Source organism: Natrix helvetica (genome assembly GCF_964273705.1).
Source record: "Natrix helvetica genome assembly, chromosome: 4".
Taxonomy (NCBI): Eukaryota; Metazoa; Chordata; class Lepidosauria; order Squamata; family Natricidae; genus Natrix; species Natrix helvetica.
The window spans coordinates 25,762,683-25,790,370 of NC_138550.1; the positions used below are offsets into that span (position 1 = coordinate 25,762,683).

The 27,688-nt window shown below is 39.0% G+C and overlaps 1 protein-coding gene across 4 annotated transcripts in view; it reads right to left on the reverse strand.

Annotated features, from left to right (window-relative positions):
• STARD13 (StAR related lipid transfer domain containing 13) overlaps window positions 1-27,688 on the reverse strand; it is a 157,650-nt gene that overhangs the window by 50,424 nt on the left and 79,538 nt on the right. Inside the window, exon 1 of one of the 4 annotated variants that reach the window (XM_081951440.1) lies at window positions 4,072-4,389. The exons of the other annotated variants lie outside the window; for them this stretch is intronic. The gene's annotated coding sequence lies outside the window, so the exon portion shown is untranslated. Of the gene's footprint in view, window positions 1-4,071; window positions 4,390-27,688 lie in introns of those variants that run through there. 4 annotated transcript variants of the gene reach the window in all.

A 27,688-nucleotide genomic window follows, 5' to 3' on the forward strand; every position in this document is an offset into this window, starting at 1 on the left:
CGTTCCAGAAAAATGAGAAGACACAGGAAGAATTGCAAACAGTCATGGCAAGTGTTGAAAACTTGCTTTCAAGATAAACTGCTGAAAAACATGTAAGTCACTGCAATTAGGTAATTTTTAAATACAATATTAGAAAGATTCTCATATATGGAAAATTATTTTGAAAGTCCCTGAAACATGTGAAATGGACTTTACATATTCCATGCTTGGGATTTCTTTTTAAAAGAGAAGTGAAACAGAATTTGAGGCTCATATATTAACTAAGGTGATATTTACGTTAAAATACCCTGAATTTTAATATGCTTAGGTAAATTATGAAGTCCTTCTTGGCTGTACAGGCCTTAGAGAGTGTAGCAAAATAGTTTGCTTTGATCTTATGAATACAGTGTTTCTCTTTGTAGTTCAAGCAAATAATTTTGCTACACTACAGTAATCAGTTTGGGATCATCTTAATTGCTAACAGCATTGTTCGCAAAACTAGTTGAAGGTGGAACTGAAAAGAACAAAGGCTACTGGACGTCAGGATTAAAAGCAAGTTAGAGGATTTTCAATCCAAAATATGGCATGTTTCTCACTTAAAACAAAAAGGGGCTAATCTATAATCTATTTATAGAAAGATTAGACACTAGGGAAGAGAAAGAAAGAAAGAAAGAAAGAAAGAAAGAAAGAAAGAAAGAAAGAAAGAAAGTGTTAGATTCGAAAAAGCGGAAATTTAGATGTTGTCCAAAATCTAGCAGTGATTCACACTGCCGAATAGTCTACATCTCTTCCTTCAGTGCATCCTTAAACGGAAAAGGGATAGAAAGGAGGTTCCTATGTGTATTGGGACTCACAGGTTTCACAGAATGACATTCATCATACCGTAGCAAGCTGAGAAAATAACAGAAAAATCAAAACAGCAACAAAGTATACTTATGGTAGAATATATGGACACCCACTGACCAAAAAAGCAATTTTTGATGGCAGAAAAGATACAACAGTTGATAATTAAAGACAGAGAGCTACAGTTAAGCTTACCCATGAATGTATTTGGGTTCAACCATTATATTTATTTTTAAAAAACCCTAGATACACATTCAAGAAATTCAGATTAAGCTGCTGTTTGACCAGAAGCTGCAAGGTTTGACTAGGGCCACTAGATGCCATCTAGATTGGATCACCCTACATCCTGAGATTCTCCTGGATTCATGGCTTCTGCTTGATCGTAGGTTTGAGGCTGTGGATAGGTACTGTGTTTCCCTCAAAATAAGACCAGGTCTTATATTAATTTTTCCTCCAAAAGACGCATTATGGCTTATTTTTCAGTTAGGTCTTATTTTGGGGGAAATACAGTACTAAATGCCTCTGTCTGCTGACAATCTTAACTGGGGCTTATTTTGGGGGGTGGGGCTTATATTACAAGCACCCTGAAAAAATCACGCTAGGGCTTATTTTCCAGCTGGGTCTTATTTTCAGGAAAACAGGATAGTGGTTTCACAGCTTTGGCTGCTTTATGCCAGTTTCAACCCTTCTAGCAACAGCCACGTACGTGCTTGACCCTTGGGGTTACTTCGGTGCATTCTAATATAGCTAGGAGGATTAAACATTCATTATATTTAAAAGTATTTTTGAAAGAATAACCAGGGTTGGGATGGGGGAAGAAGGGGTTCTTATCTTTGCAATTGTTCCATTATTTCATTATTCCCTTACAAACATATGCAAAGTGTCTTAGAATTCTCCTTCAGATTTACGTAGTTGCTATGAAACCAAGCATTAATTTAAAAATTAAAATTAAAAAAACTAATCTCTCTGCCTCTGAATACACAGGCATCTTATTCAATTAGCAAGTATACATATATACACATATCACACAGTGCCTGTTGATTTATCGCTGCAAAATGCTTCAAATTGATTCCGGTAACATCAAAGTCAGGCAGGGTGGAAATAGCCAGTGCACAGCAAACATCAGCCTCAGCAGATGACAAATAAGCAAACAAAGAGACCACGAGAAGGGAACAAAGGACCTCAAAGCAACTATGATCACAAGGGCAGATTGACAGTACAACAGAGGAAAAGTCATTACAATGGTTCTTCCAATGAAGTATAACCAGTGTGCCTTAATGATTGCCAAGATCTTGCTATTATACCAATATATGGTTTTTGCTAAATATACCATGCAGATCCTACTAGCAATAAATCCCTAGCCTCCCCAATAGAGTTATTAGTGTGGTGGTCATTATTATGATACAACTTATCCATCACATTCTGTCATAAGGAACATAAAAATTTGGGGAAGTTCTAAATGATGGACTCCCAGAGCTACTACTAGAGCCATTATATCTTTTCCTCTTGAATAAATTCCCTGGGGATGAAAGGGCATAGAATAAGAGCGAGAAGAACACAAGAAGATCACAATTTAAAGAAAATATCACCAGAGACCTCTTTGCTGGTAGTAAATGTCTTCCTCAGCAGATATTCCCTTACACTATTGCAGTTGTAGATGTCCAGTGAAGATTCCTACATAAACTGCCTTGAGCTAATGGAGGAGATGTAGGATACAAATACATAAATACTCTGAAAACGAGAGACTTCATTTACATGGTACGGACGCATATTACATAAACACTCCATCAATTTAGTAATCCCCTTTTCCCACTACTCTTGGCAGCAAGATCTTCCCTAATTGTAAGGAAACCTACTAAGTAAAAATGATGGTTAACAAAAATAGGTCCTCTGAATCAACAATTACCTCAGCTGAAAAGCTAGTATTTTATAGTTAGGAAGCCACTGGGCAGAACTATAACTGTCAAGAATAATACATACATCTGCCAACCTACTCTGCCTCTACTATTGATAACTGAATAGTACCGAAGGCATGATGTTGCCTCTTTCCTAATTTACATCCTCCCCCATTGGTAAGAACAGACTCCCATCCCCCTGAATTAATGACATCAATCAGCAGGGAGTTTTGTAAAATGCATAAACCAGTCATTTTCCAAACTCTACCAGAAGATAAATGATTCCAGATGTTGGACTAAAGCCATTTTCCCACACATGCTACGTTTTGTTATCCATATTGGGTTATAATGTCGTGTTTGTGTGTGTGTGTGTGTGTGTGTGTGTGAGAGAGAGAGAGAGAGAGGGAGAGAGAGAGAGAGAGAGAGAGAGAGAGAGAGAGAGAGAGAGAGGCAAACAGTGTTTTAAAAGTATAATGGTAAAAGTTCAATTGCTGTACAAAGAGTGGTAGAACTGATTGATGCCAAGCAACTCAGTTTCTAGGATTCTGTAGAGAGTAGCAACAACCAAACAGCTCATCTCCTGCTTCCTATTAATATCTGTACAAATGAGAAAACGGATCACTTCCAAAGTTATTGAATAAATTAGAACTCAGTTCATGTCATTTCCATCTCACACCTTCTATTAAAATAAAAACACCCATCAATTTCAAACTTCATTGAAGATATGGATCCTTTCCCTCACTGTCCCCAAACTTCCAAGTCAAAAGGTAGTGACTCTTCCTAAAGTTGGATGCAGGTGATAAGAATTATTCTAGGACTGAAGTAAAAAAACACATTTAACTTTTCTTATATGTACCAAAGTTTTAATTTTCAATGAATATACAGAAAATAAAAAAGAACAATCAAATGCATTTTGGAATCAGTAATTTCTTTCCATTATTCTGATATAAATAAAGGAGTCAGGGGAATAATTCCTGCTTTTAACTTATTCTGGCTAGGTAGAATACATTTTCTCTTAGCAATACAAACATATAGTTCCTTCCATTTGTTTACATCCATGGCAGTTGTCAGTAAACCATTTACATATATAGTGGACTAATCTTTAATGGTAGTTTGACAACTTCTAAAACCTACAGTGGAAGGGAAAATAGCACTTAAATAAAACAGCAAAACTACGGGGAAAAATGAGCAGTTTGAAAGCTCGTTTGCGATTTTTTCAAATAAGCAACTGCATGAAAAGCTTGGTTGCATATCTCACATTCAACTAAAACTGTTAAAACTCCCTAATCGGAAGAGCAAATGGAGATAGTTAGCATAGTAATAACCACGTACATATTGGAAGAAGCAGACTTACTTTGTGTAAAAATATTCTTAAGGCTCGGCTAGAAATATTATTTCTTCTACTGCTTACTGAGAAGTGTTCACAATCTGACAGATGGTTTCGCTTTGCCACTGAGCATTTTCTCTTGCTTATCTCTGCCAGCTATTATTTCCACAAGGCTGTTTGCAGGACTGTGTGCTTTACATCTTTTCTGAACTAATCAATGCCTCTCTTCACTTTGGCTGGTTTCTAGTCCCGCCTCCTGTTCTTCTATAAATGAAAGCTCACAGCTGGATCGTCTGTAAACCATTTTTCTTACCCATGAGCTCCGCTGGGTAAATCGTGCAATCAGGCCATGAGGCAACCTGCTGGAAAAACAATCACTCATCTTAATGAGATACATGTAAAAGCCAACCAATCATGAATACTGATATCTAATGACTGGTGTGTCCCTGGCTATGACCTTCAAGCCTGTCAGGAACAACCAACCGGAGCAACGCAGTGATGGGTCCAAGTTGACGACTTTGTTATATTCTATCTATAATACAAGAACCTCCCCAAACTGCTTGCCTTCTCTTGAGAACAAACAGATAAATGGAATGTGTGTGTCGGTCCTAGGTTTCTTGTGGCTACGCAACAATTCAAGGCTCAACTCCAGCCTTGCCCCGGCTGGTAGTTTGCCAACGAAGCCTGAAGCGCCTATCAAGATTATCCAAGACTTACTTAACCTTATACAAGGTTAAGACTTACTTAACCTTATACATGGCAAACCAAATAATGTATTTTTATATTAAGTTGATTTAAAATAAAATGTACATGTGCAGATATAATCAAAGCAACCCCTTGTTTCCATGTTCCACTCCTATAGAAGTCATGAATCTGTTTCTGGAACCATTGCTGTATTAGATAAGGAGGAACAAACTGAAGTTTGATTCAGTCAATATAGAAATTGGATTACTTTATGAGCGCAGAATAGGCATAGAACTATGTTGGCGAACCTATGGCACATGTGCCACAGGTTGCACGCAGAACCTTCTCTGCGGGCATGCCAGCCGTCGCCCCAGCCCAGCTCCACTGCACATGCATGCATGCCTCCCACCGGCCAGTTGGGTTTCAGCTCTCCACTGTGCAAGTGCAGGGGGAAGCACTCGCATTGCACTTTGGGACCTCCTGCAGGGCCTCCGTGCACCACTTTGGCTTCCCAAGACCCCCCTCCCTGCACCCCATTTTGGGCCTGGAAATCCTCCTGCACCAACCTGGCAGTGAAAAATGGGTGGAGTGGGGGTGGTGCGCATGCACGGGGGCAGGGGGGTCATGGTGCATGCACAGGGTTTGGGGCACAGGGGGGGCGCATGAGCATTGCATTGGCATGCGATGACAAAAAGGTTAGCCATCACTGGTATAGAACTTGTCCAGCACAAGATGTATTCCTATTGGATGAATTTAGTATCAATCTTATATTTGAATGCTCAAATGGCAATAGTTGATAGAAATGATTTTTAATCAAAACTTCACTTTTTATATGTTAGTGGATCTCATCTGGAAAGAAATCAGACATCACAGACATCCATGGATTAATTAGTCATAATTAAATTAGTTGCTCTATGTACGGCAGACCTGATTTTGAAAAATTATATTGGCTGAAATGTGTTTATCAATATTATAATTAAACCTAGCTGAACAGTTAAGTATTTTAACATATCAGCCTTTTTGGATTCAATTCAATGTACTGACTTTAATCATGAACGTTTAAAACTATCATGGACCAGAATATCTCAAGAGACACTTCTTCCACATGATTCTGCACAAAAAAGTTGCTGTCTGCTTTGATTTTTCACTCTGAATTTTCCCAGTATCAGAAATATAGAGAATAGGTACTTGAGATGCAGTAGTCATAATGAAAACATTGGAAATTGCTCTTAAATATGCCTACTTATCTCCATTGCTTTTTAAAAAGATAGACATCAAAGACTGTGTTGCTCCAGTCAGCTTTTATGGAAGGAATAGCAACATGTGTTTCTCAATTTTTTCTGAACTACAATTCCCAGGATTCCTTACTATTGGCAGTCATGACTGAAGACTGTGAGCGTGGGTTCAGCAAGAGGTACATGTAAAGCATTTGAAGGGGGCACCTTAGAGGCAAATTACCATAGTGAAGCATATCCTCAGAAACCATCAAGTAGAGATATTTGCACAGTTGTTTCTAAGGCTGCCTCACATTGTCTGAGCCTGGATGTGCATATACGGACCAGGGATGGGTTCCGGTAGAGACTACTTCCGGTTCGCTCAGGGATGTTGCCCTGTGCATGCGCAGAAACAAAAAACAAGATGGTAGAGCCGGTTCGGGGGCATGGCAGGCCTGAGTCACTGCCGGTTCCAGCGACCCAGGCTGCCAAGCTACTACCGGATCGGCCGAACCGGTCCAAACAATTAGGAACCCATCACTGGTACAGACCCCTCTTCCATCAGAACTGCCAGTGAAACAAGGTATCTGTGTGTGCACCTTCAGCAGAGGTGGTATTCAGCCAATTCTCTCCGGTTTGGGCGAACAGGTAGCGGCAGCTGCGGGAAGCTCTGCCCACCTGCCACGATGTAATGGGTGAGCACGGCACATGCGCAGGTGGTGTGCATGCGCAGACACGGCCCGTGCGAGCGAGTGCTTATATTTGCAAACCGGTAGGGAAGGTAAGTGAATCCCACCGCTGACCTACAGGTTCTTCTCAGTCTACGACTATTCATTTATAGTGATTGTTCAAAGTTAGAATAGCAATGACAAAAAACTGACTTATGACCATTTTCACACTTACGATTGTTGTAGCATTCCCTATGATCACATGAACAACATTTGGCTACTTGGCAACTGGCATGTACATTATGATAGTTGCACTGTCCCAGGGTCTAATGATCACCATTTGTGACATTCTCAACTTCCAACAACCAAAGTCAACGGAAGCTTAACAATCATACAATTCATTTGACAACTGCAGTAATTTGCTTAGCAACCATCTTGCTTAGCAATGGAAATGTTGAGCTCAATTGTGGTGGTAAGTTGAGGGTTGTCTGTATAAGTTTAGAGACCCTTTAAAGCAGACATAGGAGTCTTCCAGAGAATGCAGTGCTTTAACAGTTTTTTTTTCGGGGAAGGGGGGCATTATTCCTCTCAATGCAAAAACCCTTTTTAAGTGCTGTTTTCAAATCCTTTGTACAGCCCTATTTCCTACTGTTATTTTTTTGACCAACCAATTTAAAACTTTGGATGCTGTAAAACTATTTAGTATTTTTAGGTTGCTCTCTGGCATTGTTTTTTTTTTTAAAGTTTGTAAACCAATGTGAGATTTGGCAGGCTACGAAATAGAATACTGAAGAGTGAAGTACATATTCTTTGTAACTTTTAATTCAATTCAAAACCCATGCCTGGAATATTTAGGTTTTGGGATTTGAGTAATATGGCTGAGAAAACAAAGGCGGCCTCCTTACAAAAAGAATGTATAAAAACATATTATAGTAATCAAACAATTACTGTATTTTAATTTGTGTGCAAATTAGGCCATTCTAAAAATGCAAAACAAATTAGTCTGTACCCTATTAGGGGTGAGTTTGATTATTCTCTCCGCCTCTAACCATTTTCTGGATGCTTTATAAACCTTGTAAGAATGTGTATATAGTATGGGGGTACAGAAATATAACATGGAAAACAGCCCAAAGCATAATTGGAGCAAGCAGATAGGAGCTATTTGGAAATGATCTTGAACCTATGAAGCAATAAAACAAGGACTAAAAGAAGTCCAAAAGAGATTAGCATTTATCTGTATTGACAGATGCAACTGTTTTTAGAGCTATGTGTGCATGTATGATAAAAGTGATGAACCAAACCTCAATCAGGCAAGATCAAACAAAGCTTCCAGACAATCTTAGATATTTCACTAAGTATCCCTAGATCACTAATATCTCAATTGGTTTTAGCATTATTGCCTTTTAGTGCGATTGACTTCTTCAAATTGTCCACATTTCTCATCAAAAACAGATTTGTAACTCTTGTAAGCAAAGCCTTATATCTTATGCCTAAGGATATTTACCCATGTAGTAGGGCTGCATTAATATTATCCTTCTCATCTTTCCTATTACTTTCTTCTATTGGTATCTTATGATTATATCACTTTGTTGTTTATATGTACACCAAGAGCTTATGCACTGGAGACAAATTCCTTGTGTGTCGAATCATACTTGGCCAATAAAGAATTAGAACAAGGCAAATGGGAGCTACACCATTCTGCTTGCCATGAAAATTTAAATATACTTATGCATGTTTTAATTATATATTTTATTTTGTTTCTTTTAGTTGTTTTGTTTATGTTATTTGTTAAAGTAATAAGCAATTATTTTGGTTTTTGTTTTCCAGGGGTAAAAGTCATTTTTCAATTAATATTCTCTGAAATAAATATGTTGGCCACCTAGTCTTGCTGGAGAAGAAAAGATGAATGAAGGCAAATATACGTGTCCCAGGATAAGGTTGTAGGATCCAATTGAGTCAGTCACTCGGACTAGAGGTTTATTCTTCCAAGCTTTTGGAGTCATGCTGGAGCTCCTGCTCAGGGAACTTCTCTCTCTCTCTCTTCGGAATGGGTACCCATTCAAGAGAGAGAGAAATTCCCTGAGGAGGGGCTCCAGCATGCGTCTGAAAACTCAGAAGACTAAATCTCTGGTCCCGGTGGCTGATCCAGATTGGATCCTGCAAGAAAGATTATGTCAAATAATGAAATGTTTTGTGAATCTTGTATAACTTTACTGAAATTTTAAGAAGAAAAATAAAAATAATCAAGGACTAATATTTAGAGTAAAAAGAGAAGAAAAAAATAAGGAAAGAACAAAGAACAAAGCCAAAAGTTGAAAGGAACGGAGGGAGAGAGGGAGAGACAGACAGACAGACACACACACACACACAGAGAGAGAGAGAGAGAGAGAGAGAGAGAGAGAGAGAGAGAGAGAGAGAACCTCATGATCTTTTTTCTATAGTCTATTTTTAATCAACCAAATCATATTCTAATTCCTTTTTTTGGGTCTCTGATACATATATATACATGGATAGACAGACACACACAAAATCAGCTTGGTGTAATGGTTAAGATGCTATCCTAGAAACCAGGAGACTGTGAAGTCTAGTCCTGCTTAAGCTGTCTGGGCAACTTTGAGCCATTCACTCTCTCTCAGTCCAGCACATTTCACAGGGTTGCTGTGGGGAAAATAGGAGGAGGAAACAGTATTAAATATGTTAGCTGCCTTGAGTTACTTATGAAGCCGCCCAGAAGCACTTTCAATGGTGAGAGGGGTTGCATATACATTTAATAAATAAAATAAAGTAATACATGTGGGATAAGAAAAAAGTTAGGTTTCCAGTTAGCATTAAACTTGTCTCTATTTACTTAGCACTACACACATTCCTGGTTAAAGCGGCTAACCTGACCATTTCAACAAGTTATATCATCTTCATCATCCATTCCTCTATTATGGGTAAAGTTGAATCTTTCTACCTTGGTGCATATAATAATCTTGCTGACATTGTCATATACAAAAACAAAGTTCCATAAGTTTTCCTCCACCCCCCCCCCCCAGTGGTTTATCTATCAGCTCCCCCCCAAAAAGTCTCTGGTTTCAAGAATATATTAATCTTTAAAATATTTTGCATTATTATACGTAACGGAGCACAAAATCCTCTGCGCCTGTAAATGGTGTTTTACAGGCTAATGCAATTATGCATATGGTCGATGATTACACCATTTCTGGGCTTATCTAAGTTACAGAATCATGTAGCCACTCTGCATTTTAAACCATTTAAATCATGACTGTAGGAAAAGTGCAATTTTGTTCATCACTTAGGGAAAATATTTGTAGAAAAGGAAAATATAATTTCAGTGTAAAAATGTTAACAAACCAAGCACTTGTAACTGTACCCAATTTATATAAAGAAACAGACAGAAGTGAGCAAGATCACTACCACTTTCAAATCCAAGGTGACCTATATGATGATGATGAGTTTGTTGTCCCCATGACCTCATGTCCTTTTGTGTTTAGAATTACTTATTCTGCCCTGATAATATTGCAGACCATTATATTTTTATCCTGCAGACATCCTATACAAACATACTCCAAACAGTCCTAGCAGCTACACCACCAGGAACAACTTAACAGATGCTGTTTGATTCAACCATTAGAAAATGAGAACAATTTTAAATCTTCCAGATATAGACAGAAAAACATTTTTCCAGATGCCCTCTTAATTTGAAAATGTATTTTTTTTTAAATTGGCCTAAATAAGATTATTATCGGTTCTTTTTCTCTGCAGAGCAAGACTAAGATTAAAAATGCATAATTTTATTTAATCAGCAGAACTGAAAAGCAATGGAAGAGTTTTAAGAAAAACAGAATGGTTAAAGTCAAGATTAATTATGGGCAAAACCATGTTTGAATACGGGCAGCCTGAAAAGTGACAGCAGGTCAAAGATCTGTGCAGTTCTACATCTTGCCCACTAGAGGCCATCTAGCGTTCAACCATGATTTTCAGAAGTATTACGTAACAAGTTCAGTTGAAAAACTAAAGCATTATTTTATTATTTCACAGTTTTTTTTATTTCCTAATTTCCTATAATAAATTGCCACTGCTTTAATGTGCTACAGGGCAACAAATTATTTAAAAACACACTAATTTCTATGGAACGTCATTCATATACGGTCATCCTGATATCAATTACAAAATTATGTGACTCCATAAATTTCTAAGTTGCTAACTGGGATTTTTTAAAATACAATCACATAACATCAATATAGTTTTGTCAACTATACTGGATCCAAATCCAGTTGGCAACAACCAGACCTGTGGGTATTAACCTTTATAACTTAAACAATGTGGGTCCAGAACAGCGGCGGGATTCACTTACCTTCCCTACTGGTTCACAAATATGAGCATGCGTGCATGCTCACGCTCTAGCTTTGCTCGCACACACATCTATGCATGCACTGCCTTCTGTGCATGCGCAGTGCTCACGCATTACATTGGGGTGGCTGGGTGGAGCCTCCTGCAGCCGCCGCTGTCAGTTCCCCAAACTGGAGAGAACCGGCTGAATACCACCTCTCGTCCAGAAGCATCTCCTACCCAGAAGCATTCTTATTTGTGTTGTTCTTGGAATTATTCCTCAAGGAAGTTTCCCTGGCATCCATACAATTGCTTATATATTGGTGCGGGTAGAAACACTTCTGCTTTTCGAGGAATTTTAGATCTCAAATGAATGTGTTTTTTTATTTTTAAAGTTCTATTTCCTATGCAGATGGTGGTTTAATTTGATTATGTTATTCTTCTTCCTATGTCACCAGATCATTTCTTGTTAGGTGAGATTGATTTTTTTTTTTAAAATGAAGCTTGAAATTCATCAGAATTTTCTACCCTTCTGTTCAAGTATAAAACACAATAGCAGAGTTGGAAGGGACCTTGGAGGTCTTCTAGTCCAACCCCCTGCCTAGGCAGGAAACCCTATACCGTTTCAGATAAATAGCTATCCAACATCTTCTTAAAGACTTCCAGTGTTGGGGCATTCACAACTTCTGGAGGCAAGCTGTTCCACTGATTAATTGCTCTAACTGTCAGGAAGTTTCTCCTCAGTTCTAAGTTGCTTCTCTCCTTGATTAGTTTCCAGGCATTGCTTCTTGTTCTACCCTCAGGTGCCTTGGAGAATAGTTAGACTCCCTCTTCTTTGTGGCAACCCCTGAGATATTGGAACACTGCTATCATGTCTCCCCTAGTCCTTCTTTCTCTTAAGCTAAACATACCCCTAAACATGCTAGGTATTATATGGGCAATTGATCTGCTTTTCATTGTCTGCCAAATACAGTAACAAAACCTTTAATTCCATATAGTTCTCATGGTATTTCTGATTATTTTGGGTGACCTTCTCATTAATTTCAATAATTTAGCCTCAAACCACAAACTTCCCGATTTAGCCCTTGAATCCATAATATACTGGTAAAGCATTTTCTTTATAGAAAGATGAAGTGTAATCTCATTGGTTATAAAAAGAAAATGACTACTTGTGAAGAAGAAATATGGACATGCAAGAACTCCAAAAAGAATTGTCTACTTAAAAATCTTGGCAAATAAATTACTTACATAAGTTGAGTTGTATTAATTAATTAATTTATTTATTTATTTATTAGATTTCTAGACCGCCCCCTCTCCCCGAAGGGACTCCGGGCGGTGTACAGGTAAATTTAAAAAAACCATACAAACAATAGTATACATAGCTAAAATTAGATTAAATAGCCCCTGTACGAATTTATAAAAATTAAAAACTTAAGACCATAAAACCAATCATAAAAATTTAAAAATAAAACTGAGGTGGGAAAGCTGGAATTAGGCCAGGCCGGCTAGCTGAAACAGGGGGGTTTTGAGTTTCTGACGGAAGGAGCGGAGACTCAAAATTGACATGAAGAGAACACCAATTATCATTTGGGCTAGGTCTTTGACAGACAGTGATGTAATTATCCACAGGTGTTTTATTTACTATACTGAAACCTTATTCTATATTAAATAGGTTTACACTGCCAACAAATGCCCATAACAAATAAAGCTGGAAGTAAGAACTTAAAATGTTTGGAAGTTAGGCATAAGTAGGATAGTTGCAGGGGTGGGATTCAGCCAGTTTAGACCGGTTTGGGCAAACCAGATGCTAATTTTGCATGTGGTTCACTGAACCGGTGGTTGGAAGGATTAGCTGGCCCCACCCATCCCTGCCCTCCCCGGAGTCTCCACGCGCCCCGTTCATCATGCCAGGTAAGTGGAGGGCTCGTCCGGAGGTTCTGGGAGGGCAGAAAATGGGCCTTCTGGAAATTCCAGAAGTGGACTTATTTCTGGGCTCCAGAAGGCCTTTTTCACCCTCTGGGAGGCTCGAGGAAAGCCTCTGGAGCCTGGGGAGGGTGAAAAATGGGTCTCCTGGAAGTTCTGGAACTCCAGAAATGGCCCTACTTCCGGCTTCCAGAGAGCCTCCGGAGCCTGGGGGAGGCCGTTTTCACCCTCCCGGAGACTCAATGAAAGCCTTTGGAGCCTGGGGAGGGCAAAACCACCCCCTCCCACTGCTGTGGTGCAGGAGGTAGAGTAGGCCATGCCCATGTGGCCATGCTCACCCAGCAACTAGGCAGAGAACTGGTTGCTAAAATTTTTCAATCTCACCCCTGGATAGTTGTTATCTATATATTGCAGCATCAATATACTGCAGAGAGGGGCTGAATGCTGGTTCTATTTTCCCCCCTCCTTGGAGGAGAAGGTACAGCATTCCCTCAATATTGTATCTTGCCCTCTCAAACAAAATGCCTGTATGGCAGGGGAGGAGGAGAAGCCGCCAAGTAGCAAGAGCAGGCAAATAAGGTGAACGTACTCATTCAAAAAGCCAATTGAGAACATTTTCCCCAAGCCTCCCTCCTCAAAACCTGGAAGTGGCACTCCTTCATCTCTAGGAGAGTGATATCAAGTTCAAATATGATCTTTGCCAAGTTGGAGCCCTCCAGCCTTATTTAGACTACAATTTTAAGAAATTTGAACAACTGTAATCCCAACACACCTAGGATTTACCTTTCATCTGTGCCAGTTTTGCATGTGATGATTCATAAAACTATCCTGTCTATCTCCAGCGTGTTACAAAAAACCCTGCACATTTGAATTATTAAAAGAGAAACTCATTTTCTCAGTAAGCATTCCAGCATGTTTTTGTCCCCAGATATTCATCTTAGAAGCAAGGATGGAATATAAATGTGCAAACATTTAAAACAAACATTTTCATGATTGCAGGAAAAAATGTCGCAAACAAAACATATCTGAAATTAGATGTTTATGCTTAAGTAAACTTGCAATATTCATAATTTTCTAAATGTGCCTTATGTTGCTAAAAAGTCTTAGTGTATGAGACTTTGGGGAGTTTTGATCATCCCAGATAGGAGTACATCAATGCTGTGAAGACAGTTATCTCACTTCCTATTGTGCCAAGAAAATAGAATAACGCAAAGCAAAGGTTTGATACTTGAAAGACATCACAAAAGTTTGGCAACATATAAAGGATCAGATGATGGAAGTATGCACAGATGAGGCCCTGGGGATCAGAGGAGATAGGACCCAGGTGTGGATGGAATGGGCATGAGAGTGAGGAATATGAATTCTGATAAAACATTTTCTCTTGTCTTCATTTCTTTGCCTTGACAATTAAGAGCTTTGCTCCTTTCCTGTCTCTCTCACTGAAGAGGGAGGGGGGTCGGGGGGAAGCTGCCTTAGAAAAAACTGTTTTTTTTTATTCTGCTCTGCAATAGGAAGGGGGGGGGCTGCACATTAACAGCGAGACAGAAGTTAGCACCTTAAAACCAATAGCCAGGATGCTAGGAACAAGAATAGGTCGCTTATAAGAAAAAACCCCCAAACCCACATAGAGGTGGCACACTTTGCAAGATGCCCGTGACCTGGGGTGAAAAACAGGTGACGTGACATTTAGCCATTTAACATAACAAGCGTAAGGGTTTAGGGGGGCTGAAATCCAAATAACCAATCAAAATTATCTGTTACATTATTAGGGGAAGGGCAAAGGGTTGAACGCGACCATCCCTTGACTATAAAAACTACTGTAAGATTCTAGTCTTGGCCCTTGGTTACTTTTCAAACCGGGGTCCTTATATCTTGGTACCAAAATAAAAGTATGATTCTATATTACACCTTGTGTCCGGTGACTTATCGGCTTCGACACCAAGCAAGAGCCTAGTTTTGGGGATGACACATACTTGTCACTAATGCTATGTAAGGCAAAATTAAAAATGCATTCAGGGTTCTTGAAAAATGCCCTCTTTTTGAAAGAATACAACGAATGTAAGTAGTAAAGACAGTAGTAGTCGTAGTGACGTGCGGTGAGGTTTATGGCTGGTGAGGCTGGTGACATCATCAGCGCGAACTACAGTCCCTTTCATGTTGACTCAGGAATGCGGGGAATGGGACCACGTGTGCAGGAGAGGGGCTGAGGCTAGAGGAGCCTCCTGCACACATGGTCCCATTCCCGGACCACGTGTGCAGAAGGCTCCTCAGCGCCTTTTCCCTTTTTTTTTATTTTCATGATGAGAGCGGTGAGGCTCTGCCTCCCCTGCCTCCCCTGACCGCACGTCCCTGGTAGTCGTAGTAAAGACAGTTTCACATTTACTGGAAACAATCTAAACATTTCTAATTAAAAATAACGAATGTATTATTCTATGCAATAGTTGCATTTTAAATATTGGAATCCTTTCTAGGGCGACTGGTCTAAAGCTACAAATCCTTACATGGGAGTCAGTCAGTGGGAATGACTGCTTCTAGGTTACTCTGGGTGCTGTTGGTTAGAAAGAATGTTACCTCATTGTTCAAAATCCCCCCCCCCCCACAATTTTAGAACATATCTAACTGTATTGAGTTAGGAGGACTGAGAACGAGCACAGGTGTTCAGAAACTATGCAATCCAATTAAAGCATCTTTAAAGGAAAGCGTATTTTTCAGCCAGCAAAGAAGTTACACTTAACAGGCTTATAGTAATTAAGCAGCTTGGAAAGTTGTTTTGCCCTTAGAAATTTGCTGCCAGAAATCTAACCAGAGGGAAGCACCATGGTCCTTGAGTGTCATGCAGCTGCTACGTTTTTTTCCATTTGAGAGGAAAAACTTGCCTCCAGTGTTTTGGAGGCAAGTGAGTATACAAAAGTGTTCATTAGTATTGGATATACATTTTGGGTTATTAGAAACAGATGGTTAATTTTCACATGCTGTATGAGTCTTAAATTAAAATAATTGAAGACTATGGAAAATATAAAATGAGGAAAGGCCTATTGACACTCTATAGGCCTGATCATCATCTATACACGTTCAATCTTGATTAGATAGCCAGAATCCTACCAATTAGCAGATAGAGAAAGAGTTGGGGTGGGGGACCTAATTCATCTTCTGAATCCTGATTGTAATAGATCATTACAGGCTTTGAGAATATCATACTGGGCTATAAATGCGCAACCACCAGCTGCTGAAACCAAAGCTGGAGAAAAAAGCTCACAATGAAATAGACTCTGGGCTCTGTAATTTCCTTATTCAACTCAAGTGTAGAGACATCAGCAGGCCCCATTGCTTTTAGAAAAATAACAAAAATGGTGTCATGCTGTAAACTCCATCCCTTTCATTCAAGCATGTGATGTTACAACATACGATGGCACTTTCATTGCAACTGTGCTTTTAGCAGTACTCTTCCACTTGATCTCTTACGGATGCTTCCGCTCAGGCACAATTGTTCACTTATTTACATGAGGTCATGGTGTTTAAGCAATAAATTTGTATTAATGAAACTGTAGGAAGAGCTACAAAAAGAGATTATAATTTCTTTCAATGTATCTTGGTATTTCTACACTGTTTCATTATTTTACTTGGTTAACGGCGACCAAATATTTGGAGGGATAGGAACAGAGGTGGTATTGAGCCAATTCTCTCCAGTTCGTGTGAACCAGTAGCGGTGGCTGCGGGAGGCTCTGCCCACCTTCCCCAACATAATGCGCGACCTTCTGTGCATGCACGCGCATGTTCACATTTGCAAACCAGTAGGTAAGGTAAGTGAATCCCACTGTTGGATAAGAGGAACATTACGGTAATCAGAAATTATTATAGGATAGGAGTGGATAGTGGACAAGGAACAAACAATGGCTAAGCCAGATGAATTTGAACGTTCTTCACAGTATGATTAGCCCCAGGTATCATTTCACTGATGCTTATAATTAAGTTTAATAAACTAATAGTAACTGATGAGAGTGTAAGTTATTTGAAATATGAAATCTATCAAGTAACCATTCTTTTAGCCCTATTGTCTAACATATATTGATGGAGGAGATGACTAGGCTGAGCTCAAGGAAGGGGTCAAACATATCATCAATCACGAGTCTCTGTGTGCTCACAAGAGATCTAAGTCCAACCCTCCTTGAATTCCTTCTTAACTCCCACTAATTTCCCTTAACCATTAGTAGTTCAGATTCTTGTAGAAAGCTTAAGCTTGCAATACATCTTTATATACATTTGAACTGCTTGAATCTCCTGACTTCCCTGGCTTGACATTTGAGATGCAAAATAAACTATGGAGCTTAACACTGAAGAAGAACGCCATGAAGATATATTTTCTCCAATAAATTTATTTCTCTAAAATTAAGCAATCTACATATCATAACCTTCTTTTTGAGACTTACGCCATCTCTAATTGCAATTGCCAAAATTGATGCTGGGGCTTTCCCATAATAACAACAACTAGGAAGAAAATTGAAATGCAAAGGTTATTTGAGGCTACAATCTCCCCCCGCCCCCAAACTGTGTGGGAATTGCCTAATAACAACAACTAGAAGGGTTGCAATTGCCATCCTAAATTGACAGAGCTCCACGATGTTGTGGCTTATGACCTTGTCACTAAGTGACACAGTTCCCAGTTCCAATTACTATGGATGAAAAAGGATTAACTGTATACCCCACACTTTTATGTACATACCGATACATGTATTGAACCAGAAAATGCTGCTGAGACTAATTTAGGTCAAGTTTAAAGACTATGGCACATTGTACTTGAACCTGAATATCTGTTCATTTTTTCTGCCATATTTATTTATTTTTAACTACTGTTATTGAGAGGCAGCCTTGTCTAGTGGTTAAGGCATCAGGCTAGGAACTGGAAGTCCATGGGTTCTAGTTTCACTTTAGGTACAAAGCCAGCCGGGTGATTGGGAAAGGAAAATCACTTTCTCTCAGCCCTGGGAAGGAAACAATGGCAAACTCTTAAGGTTCATCTTCCTTTCTGAATCAGGTGATTTTATAGTCTCTGAAGTGAGGAAGTGGCCAGTCAGGCAGATGATGTAGAGGACACAAGAAAAGGCCATGTAGAACAGGAGAAAGAGCTGCTACCAAGGCAACAATCCATTCTCCTCCCCCCTTAAAAAAAAACCTAATTTGAGAAAATGTTTGAGACAAGTACCCTCCCTAGTACACACAAAGATAAAGTGAAGCACACTCAGACATGCAAGGCTCTGTTACTATAGCTATTTCAATAAAAGTAGTATTTGACCTATATGATATTGGTTTCTTTATCTGGTCTACCTCACAGGACTGACAGGCATATCACTGTAGAAATAAAATGGAGATAAAACGGAAAAAAGGTGAATCAAAATAAATAATCAACAACAATCTAACTTAAATCTTGATATGGACCAAAGCTTTGGTGCTAATTATCTATACATGTTTGATTTGTTTGTTCATTTGGCTGAATTAATGCGGCCACCCATCTGACATGAAGTGAATCTGAGTAGCATACAATAAAACAACAAATTAAAACATTTTACAGATCTGTTAAGACAATAACAATAGATACACCGAGACTGTGAGAGGGAAGATATGACATATACTACAACCAGCACATAGGCTCCAGATTACCAAGGCATCTCCAAGCTTGTTGAAAAAAGCACATTTTGAGGGCTTTCCAGAGGACCATTAAAAGTGGGGTTGTTGTTTCAAATGACAGGTGCCATGGCAGAAAAGCCACGATGGAGGTCCAGATGGGCCCTAGAAGATCTTGTGATCTTAGGTGAGAAATTATCTTTCCATCAGTGGTGGGTTTCAAAATTTTTTAGAACCTCTTCTGTAGGTGTGGCCTGCTTTGTGGGAGTGGCTTGCCGGCCTTGTGACCGGGTGGGAGTGGCTTTCTGGCCATGTGACTGGGTGGGAGTGGCTTGCCAGCCATGTGACTGGATAGGCGTGGCCAACTTGTAAAATGTGGTGAAACTCACTTAACAATGCTCTTGCTTAGCAACCAAAATGTTGGCTCAGAAACTCTGGCATTTGAAGCATGCAAGTCTTAAAGCTGTCAAGTTACAAGACCCTTGCACCCCTAACCCTTTAGGGAAAAAAAACCCTAGGGGTGTTCAAACTTGACAGCTTTAAGACTTGTGGACTTCAACTCCCAGAATTCCTCCTCTCGCTCTTCATCTTGATGATGTGCAGACGGGCAGGGGGAGGGAGCTGGAACCGGTTCTAAACGGCACTGTAGATTTGTGGAACCTCTTCTATAGAAGAGGTTAGAACTGGCAGGAACCCACTCCTGTTTTCCATATAAGAGTGTTTTGAAGCCATCTCTTTGCCAGTAAAAGCAGCTGACAAAAGATGGTGCTATTGCAGTACTAAAAACTACCAATGCCTTTTGAAGGCTGGTGACAAAACAAACAAAGCCATTGACAAAGGCAGCATGGAGGAACTCATGGGTAGGTTTGAAAGAAAAAATAGAAATCCAGGCATGATTTAAGCTCTATTCCCCCCCCCCCCGCCCCATATGTATGTGTCTGTGTGTGTCTGTGTGTGATGTGTGACACACATAAAAAAGAGCTGGGGCTTGAATCTTAACATTAACCACCTCCACTCCCCCTCAAATAAACTTAAAACGATCTTTCAAATCTCATAGATACTACTTTTTAAAAAAAAAACGTAGATTTTGAGATTTTTTTTTATTGTTGCATCTAAATACACTAAAAAAACCACTATAAAAATGGGCAAAACAGTTTTAGATGCAGACATGGGAAAGAGAGGCTTCTAGGACCAAAGACAATAGGTAGAATATTTCATCTACAGAACTGAATTTTTATTGTTTAAACCTTTCTGGGAAAAAAACCTGATGTGTGAAAAGCAACAACCACTGGGAACGATTAAACTTGCTAATGTTTTCAGCCATGTGTTCTGGGAAGGGAGTGACATTCTACAATAATTGAATCATGCAGCATATGCCCTTAGGTGATTATGTTCAAAACAGAAGCTCTCCAAATGTCATTTGGTAAATGAAAATAGAGCTGGAAATCAGTAATAAACCAATATCCTCAAGCTACAGATTTTTTAAAAAGCCAATTTGATTAGAAATAAGCAGTGTGCTTTCTGCTTATGAGAGAGGGCAGTATTGCGGTACAAATGATTGATTCAAAAATCCAACCAAGAAAGCAAAATTTAGATTTTACCAGAAAATTATGCAATGATTTCTAACTGCATGGGGTTTTGCTGCATTATATCATCTAGAATTTATTCATGAAAACAACAGATTCCATGATTAACTGTCAATATGTCCTAATTACAGATATTAGTATACATGCCTAGATCACTTTATCTCAGTTTGGTGACCCTCAAAATTCTTGGAAATTCTGGCTTAAGGTTAAGAAGTAGAACATGATCATAGCATCACTACATGTGATCTCTAAATAAGGCTACTGAAAAACAAACTGCTTCCACTCCCATCATTACTAGCAGCCATTGGTGAGTTGATTCTAATGAAGTCTAATTGCTAGCCATTACATAATTATGGAAGAAAATACTCTAGTCTAATAACATGTGAACAAGCATTTCCTTTCACTTGTCCTAATATACAACCAGGCAGTTTCATTGGTGTACCTAGTATTAAGAGAGGGATGAGAAGGGTAGATAGCAATAGCACTTAGACTTATATACCACTTTACAGTGCTTTTACAGCCCTCTCTAAGCGGTTTAAAAAGTCAGCGCATTGCACCCAACAATCTGAGTCCTTTTTACCCACCTCGTTGAGGATAGAAGGCTGAGTCAACCTTGAGCCTGGTGAGATTTGAACTGCTAAATTGCAGTCAGTCAGCAGAAGAAGCCTGCACTACTTCACTCTAACTCACCACAGCCCCACTGTGGCTCAAATAAGGTAATCCAAAGCAGCTTCTGGAAATGTATTCATTTATTACCTTGGCTTGTATGTTACTTGTTACATCTTACAAGTAATAACACAGAAAGCTAAACACAACAAAACTCAGATATCATTGGGCCACCATTAGAGATGGTATGAGTTGCATAAGTTCCCAAATTTGTGCTTCCGTGGTCCTTTGACAATATAATAGGGAGGGTAGCTTGTGATAGCCTTCCATTTCCTCTTCGCTCTCAGGAATCCATCCCACTGGACAATCACTGCAACAAACTGAAATACTATGCCATAATTTATACCACAGAGAAAATTAAAACCAAACAAAACATATAGCGGCTAAGTATTGTTTAAACCCATCAAGAAGTATGTCATCATTCAGACATCAAGATTTGGTTTGTGTATGGGCATGTGTATGTGTATGGCACAGAGGTGAGTTGCTCCCGGTTCGGCCTGGATTGGGTGAACCGGTAGTAGCGGCAGCGGGAGGCTTCTGCGCATGCGCAGAAGTGTTACAAGCACATGCAAGTGCACGTGCACAGGTAAACCAGTAGTAAAAAAAATTAGAAACCCACCACTGGTATGGCATCTTAAGCAGCTTCTTCTTCATGAGGGACACAGCTGTAATCCACAAGGGGTAGGAAAAAGATTTTGTTTAAGGTGCTCCTGACAGATGCATGCACACCTGTGCATGTTCCAAGTTACATTTTGCTTTCAGACCTGGATCGCTATACAATCCTACAGTGCAGGAGATTTTAACTGTTCCTCCCACATTCACTAAAATTCTTAGTTTGATCTGCTTGGAAACTTTGATGGACTATTTCTGGTGGACCATGGCAAACCAATATGGCTACACTCCTTGCCTCATGCATTATAGCCTTCATCTGGATCAGGATGATAATCCTGCTTTTTTCAGGAGAAAGAGAATCATTAGTTTTAGTCTATACATACAGATCTAACATAATATGTAGCTTAGCCCAATAAACTCGCAATCTCTTGGGGCTGCTTTTGACTTTCTAAGAAATTTATGGAGAAAATTGCCCAATGCTACACTTAGTCCTTATTTAAATCCCACATTAAAGAGATCAGATATATCTGATTTGATAGAGAGAATGTAGAAATGGGCTTTACATATTATAATGTTCAAGGATAAAATCTACTTATCTGTATGGTGGCTAGAAGTCATTACCAACCAGATGACAGCATCAATCAAAATTACAGAATTGATTTGCAAGTTTGCTCTGATCTGAAGGACAGTTTGAAATAGATGTGAGGGAAGAACAACTTCAGTTCTAAGTACAGTAGCATGTCAGTAGTGAAAAGTGATACAGATTAAGCATAAAGAGATTATTGCTTTTATTATTATTATTAAGCATAAAATTGTCTCCATTTGCTTGAAAAGTATTGAACCCTATAACTATTTTATTGTTTAAAATTTGCCCTTTCTGCTAAACTGACTACGTGCATGCTGTGTCCACAGCATTCTTGCAATAGATTTTAATGAGTTCTACTGTAGCCTCAAGCTATGGTTCAGATTGAGTTAGGTAAGGCACTAATATGCTAGTGTGTTTTTCCCGTTATTATTTTTTCATAATTGGTTTGGATGCAAAGTTACCCTAATCTCTCCAGCTGCTTAGAAAATCAGAAAGAAAAGTATTACAACTGAAGAAGATAGTGAAAGTTATGATTTGCATTTCATTTGTCTTTTAACATGAATAATGAACTATTCGACATTTGATGGCCTTCTCTCTGCCTATGGAAGTGTAAAAAGCTAGTCCCCTCTGTTTTATTTAAGATAAAATCACTAGGAAATGCCAAGCCCACAAATAGAAACATCAGTTAAGACTGTAGGTACATATATAAAGGCAGTGGTGAGATTGATCACGCCCTTTGCTTTTGAGAAAAAGTACCTCCCGCATTACTGCTCTGCCGTGTGACTCAGCTGAGAAGATATAGGAGAGTTAAGCGCAGGGGCGGGTGGGCAGGCCCACTTCATCGTCAGAGTGAACTGGTTCGCTCCCAGCTGATGGTCAGAGCTACTGGTTTGCCCGAACCGGTAGGATCCTACCCCTGTATAAAGGGCTCTAATTTGTCAGAATTGGTTAAATGACTGATGAGATCATTTGATAAAGCATTATTCAATCTGTCTCTTTTGAAACTAGATTAGAATCTGTGACCAATTCTTCTACAGGATATCTCATTAGAGCTAGTATTCCTATTCATAACCAAATCTCTGATCCATTTAAGTCAGGGGTGTCCAAACTTGGGAACTTTAAGACTTGTGGACTTCAACTCCCAGAATTCCCCAGCCAGCATGGCTGGCTGGGGAATTCTGGGAGTTGAAGTCCACAAGTCTTAAAGTTCCCAAGTTTGGACACCCCTGATTTAAGTTGTCTCGCTTCCTGTTTTCATATGGCTCACCTGCAAATATTTGCAAAAATATGGATAATCGAGGTTTGGGAGCACAGGAAGTATAGAGACATGGCAGATGATTTTAAACCAGCAGATATATTCTAAGAAGGAGTCTTTAATTAATATGAATTATAACACCAACAATTTTCTTATATTTTGCTATGAGATCAATGATTTCAAATAGGACTACTTTAAAAATTGTCAGGGAGATTTCAGCAGAACCTGATGGCTTGTAACAATGTGGTTTGTCTCACTGTGGAGTTTATACAATACAACACAACACAACACAACACAACACAACACAACACAATACAATAGTAGAGTTGGAAGGGACCTTGGAGGCCTTCTAGTCCAACCCCCTGCCTAGGCAGGAAACCCTATACCGTTTCAGACAAATGGCTATCCAACATCTTCTTAAAGACTTCCAGTGTTGGGGCATTCACAACTTCTGGAGGCAAGCTGTTCCACTGATTAATTGTTCTAACTGTCAGGAAATTTCTCCTCAGTTCTAAGTTGCTTCTCTCCTTGATTAGTTTCCACCCATTGCTTCTTGTTCTACCCTCAGGTGCTTTGGAGAATAGTTTGACTCCCTCTTCTTTGTGGCAACCCCTGAGATATTGGAACACTGCTATCATGTCTCCCCTAGTCCTTCTTTCTCTTAAGCTAAATTTTGCCTTCATCTTCCTGTTCCATCTTTTACCACTTTCATCTCATATAGTCATTTCAGTCCATGTCTTAAGACCATTCAAGAACTTTTTGAATAATCTTTCTCACCTGAAAATATTAGAGAGCTGTGGTGGTGCAGTGTTAGAATGCAGTATTGCAGGCAAAGTCTGCCCATAACCTGGACTTCAATTCTGAGGATGCTCAGGGATGACTCAGCCTTTCTTTCATCCTTCCAAGATTGATAAAATGGGGAGCCAGATTGTTGGGGGCAATATGCTGATATCTGTAACCCGTTCAGAGCGTGCTTTAAGACACTATGGGATGGTATATAATTCTATTGTTATTGCTATTCCTATTAGTGAACCCTCCCACCTTTCTGTCACCTGCAACTTGATCAATTTCCTCATTGATGCCATTGATTAAATGTTGAAAAACACAAGATGGCGCTTTACAGCATTCTTCCTGAGATTTATCATCAAGGTGAAATACAGCTATTACACAATTTGGGCACATTCTTTGGGCACAATCATTCAACTGATTGTCAGCCCGTCATCATTTAGCCCATACTCTATTCTTATTAAGGAAAATATCATCACAGATGAAGCTTGCCTTTCCAAGTTCCTTGATCTGTTTGAAAACTTTGCCCAGTCAAGTTGACAAGTCTATAGATTCCTGAATTCTCCTTCCCTTATTGAATATACACAAGGTACTCCCATGTGACACCTTTCCTGCGCGAGCTGCACTGGCTCCCTGTGGTCTACCGGGTGCGTTTCAAGGTCTTGATAACGATCTTTAAAGCGCTCCATGGCTCAGGACCTAGCTACTTGCGGGATCGTATCCTGCCCCATACATCCCTGCGACCAATTCGCTCGCACAGAGAGGGACTCCTCCAGGTGCTGTCCACCAGACAATGTCGGGGGGCGGCGTCTAGGAGCAGAGCCTTCTCTGTAGCGGGCCCAGCCCTGTGGAATGACCTTCCCCTGGATATTAGGACCACCTCTGACCTCCGCGCCTTCCGGATAAAGCTCAAGACCCACCTATTCCAAGTAGCTGGCCTGGCTCAACCATAGTTCGTTCACACTGCTCCTGACGGGTTTTTTAATTTTGTGGTTTTTGGAATTTTATTAGGGGATTTTAAATTGTGTTTTTAATTGTCTTTATTCATCTGCCTACCTCCTCCATGTACACGTATTCGTTTCTTTTGTGTGTGTATTGTCCATATTGTATTTTATGTGTTTTTTATTGTACGCCGCCCCGAGTCCTTCGGGAGAGGGTGCGGCTAAGAAATAAATATTATTATTATTATTATTATTATTATTATTATTATTATTATTATTATTATTATTATTATTATTATTATTATTATTATTATTATGAAAATGACATTTTCTTCCAATCATTTAGTACTTTACAAGTCCTTCAGGAATTCTTAAAGTTTACCTAGAATAGTTCTGAAAGCATCTCTGCTATTACTTTCACTACTGATTGATATAATCCTGGAGTCCTGAATTTGTTTAAATTAGCTAAATTACTCTATCCCTTTCTATCTTAAGCTACTGTTTGATCACCTAGTATCAAGTCTTTGAGAGAAGGTGGATCCAAAGTGAGTGTTTAGAACCCTCTCAGGATCACTGTTTCCTGAAGCAGTTCCAAAAAGGTTCCACACCCATTTGCACTCTTCAGGTGACCCCGAGGGCACAGATAAACCTCCAAGTGGCCTCAATGATTTTCAGAATGAGTGATAAGGACCAGATGACTGCAAGGAATATAAATCCTTCCATCCTCCAACATTCAGTCAGAACTGAAAAAGCTTCTTGGATGAAAAGTGAAATGTCTTCATGAAACAGAGTCCAGTTGCTTTTCGAAAAAAGCCCATTTGGAATGCAACGAAGTGTTTCTTTATGCATCCCAATGAATGCATAAAGAGTGTCGGAAAAGAACAACCCACTGGGTTCTTTTCCCACCAATACTACAGTAATATTAAAGAATTCATTATTCTATTTGGGTACTAGAATTTTAAAAAGAGAATTTGCTTTGTTATGTTTAGAGAAGAAGTATAATCTCACCCAAAATTACTGCAGGCTATTGTTTTCATTTTACAACCACTCCAACTTTAGATGTCAGTGTCAAGAATAGTTTTGCTCTCACCCCAGGCCATAACACTAAAGACCTGAACGTGAAATTTTTAGCAATCTGAATTTTAAAAAAAACAAAAAACAAAGACTTTCAGGAAATAACTTTGCCATTACTCGCCTGTGAGCTGAGTTCATAATACCCAATTCAGCTAAAACTACCAACCTGCATGGCAGGCAAGATGACTGAAAGCAGAAATATCTAAAACGGTTACAAACAAAGTGCCTTAAAAAGTCACAGGAAATTTCTTTAAAGAAATCTTATGAATACGTCTTTCTTTCTTAAACAGATGCAACACTGTATATTCCATGAACTGAATGTACAAGAGCAAAGGGGGCTTAGTTATTTCTCCATCTGATTGAAGCTCTGGAATTTGCTACTATTGAAGCCGGCGAGGGAGATCCAAGATTGTTTCAAGGAAAATCTGTGTCTCAGTAGCAGATCTTTTTTAATGGAAAAAAGTTCTATGTTTATTTCCTGGTATATCAATACAGAGCTTTAAAAGACTTTTTCCTCTGTAGACTAGATAAGCACTGCTAGCAGTACAAAAAAGTGTTAGGTTTTATGTTGCCCAATAGGGGATGGATAGAAAAGCAAAGAAGTAAAATATTCAGATTATTCAGTCATAATCCATATTATATCTAACATTCCAGGGCAAAAAAAAAATTGCTCCTTAGCTCTAAAAATCTAACATTGCTGTAATATTCTGTATCGTGAACAGTTCTACAGAACTTATCACTTTGAACCTATTTTTATGCTCTTTGGTCTTGCTACATATATCCAATATCTTCAAATATGTTTTTCATCAATCAATAGATAACTATATTTTCTTAATATAGTTGAATTAGTTAAGAGAAAGGAGTAAGTAGCCAATCTTTGGTTTAAACTACCACTATGTTATAGGTGTCATTCTATTTTTTGGTTCAAACTTCTGAACTTAATAATTTCTATAACTAGCCAAAAAACCTAGAACACCCATTTCATTTGAGTCATGCACATTCCTTCCACGTTATAATCAGGCTTATTCCTAGAGTCCTTTTCGTTAGTAGGAGGAAGCTACAATAGAGTATTATAAAATCTCTGTGAAAACATTTACCGTGTTCTTGACTCACTTGCAGGTTAATCCAAAATGTCTAAATCTGATCAAGTTATCTTATGCATACATTTTTACATAATAGAATTTATTTCACAAGAGAGATGGTGTCATATCCTAAGTGCTAAATGAAAAGGAGGGATGCACGTCTTCGGGGGTCACACTGAAGGACCTGCTGTGATAGATTTGCCCCTGGAACAAAGAATCTTGGAACTATTTTGCACTAATTCTATAAAGTCTGAAAAAGTTAAAAAAAAAAGAATGCTAATTCTGGTTCATAATAAGTAGAATTGTTCAGCAGCGTGGGTGCAGAGTGTCAATGGAACTATTCATGGCTCAGAGGCAAAGTACAGAATGACACAGTCAAGTCTATTTCTATAAACTCCAAGAAGCATAATAATTTTCTGACTCATCTAAAATGAATTCTTGAAAGCCTCCACCTTATTTACTTTCAAGAACAGATGAGTAATCATCACTGAGACCCCATAGTTCTTCCACAAGCAATGTCAATAAATACTCCACATCACGCATATTTACGTCTTGTTCAGGATGTGAAAACCACCAACAAGAATGAAGGCAGGAGAACCACATGGAGAAATGG